Source organism: Triticum aestivum, chromosome 3B (genome assembly GCF_018294505.1).
Source record: "Triticum aestivum cultivar Chinese Spring chromosome 3B, IWGSC CS RefSeq v2.1, whole genome shotgun sequence".
Taxonomy (NCBI): Eukaryota; Viridiplantae; Streptophyta; class Magnoliopsida; order Poales; family Poaceae; genus Triticum; species Triticum aestivum.
Window position 1 is genome coordinate 819,916,495 of NC_057801.1, and position 1,603 is coordinate 819,918,097.

Below are 1,603 nucleotides of genomic sequence, written 5' to 3' on the forward strand. Positions count from 1 at the left end.
GCATATTTATTATTCCCTTTATATTCGACGAGAAGCCAGTCGGGACCTTCATACTGAGCAGGCATTCAAAGAAAATTTCTGTCTCTTCTTTCGTAAGAGCGTAGCTGGCAGGACCTTCATACTGCTTCGGAGGCATGCTGTCTTTTTCGTGCAAACGTTGCAGGTCCTCCCGTGCCTCAGCTGTATCTTTTGTCTTCCCATACACGCCCAAGAAGCCTAGCAGGTTCGCGCAAAGGTTCTTTGTCACGTGCATCACGTCGATCGAAGAGCAGACCTCTAGGTATTTCCAGTAGGGTAGGTCCCAAAATATATATTTCTTCTTCCACATGGGTGCGCGTCCCTCAGCGTCATTCGGAACAGCTAGTCCGCTGAGACCCTTTCCAAAGATTACGTGTAAATCATTGACCATAGCAAGTACGTGATCACCGATACGCATGGCGGGCTTCTTCCGGTGATCTGCCTCGCCTTTGAAATGCTTGCCTTTCTTTCGACATTGATGGTTGGTCGGAAGAAATCGACGATGGCCCAGGTACACATTCTTCCTACATTTGTCCTGGTATATACTTTTGGTGTTCACTAAACAGTGCATGCATGCGTGGTATCCCTTGATTGTCTGTCTTGAAAGGTTATTGAGAGCGGGCCAATCGTTGATGGTTACAAACATCAACGCATGCAGGTTAAATTTCTCTTGTTTGTGCTCATCCCACACACGTACACCGTTTTCATTCCACAGCTGTAAAAGTTCTTCAACTAATGGCCTTAGGTACACATCAATGTCGTTGCCGGGTTGCTTAGGGCCTTGGATGAGAACTGGCATCATAATGAACTTCCGCTTCATGCACATCCAAGGAGGACGGTTATACATACATAGAGTCACAGGCCAGGTGCTGTGATTGCTCCTCTGCTCCCCGAAAGGATTAATGCCATCCGCGCTTAAACCAAACCATACGTTCCTTGGGTCACCTTCAAACTCAGCCCAGTACTGTCTCTCAATTTTTCTCCACAGCGACCCGTCAGCGGGTGCTATCAACTTCCTGTCTTTCTTATGGTCCTCACTGTGCCATCGCATCAACTTGGCATGCTCTTTGTTTCTAAAGAGTCATTTCAACCGTGGTATTATAGGAGCATACCACATCACCTTCGCAGGAACCCTCTTCCTGCCACCACTGGTATTAGCTTATTTGCCGTCTACTGGTGGACCGCAAAGAAGGACTTTGTCGTCCGCTTACAAAATACGGACGACAAAGAACTGGCTGATGGCAAAGACCTTCTTTGCCATCAGCCAGTTCTTTGCCATCCGCTAGCGGACGGCAAAGAATCTTTGCCATTAGCTGGCGGACGGCGAAGAGGAAGGTGGGCCCCACTAACGAGCTGCTCGGGGAAAAAACCTAACGGCCCCCTCTTTGCTGTCAGCGAGCGGACGACAAAGAGCCGAAAAGCGGACGGCAAAGGGGGGCGGACGGCAAAGAGATAACCTAAATAACGGCTCCCCACCCCGCCCCTCCCTCTCTCTCTCTCTCTCTTTCTGTCCTCCCCGACGAGACCACCGCCACCAGCCGCCGCCCCCGCCACCAGCCACCCGCCGCCGCCCCGGCTACCCGCC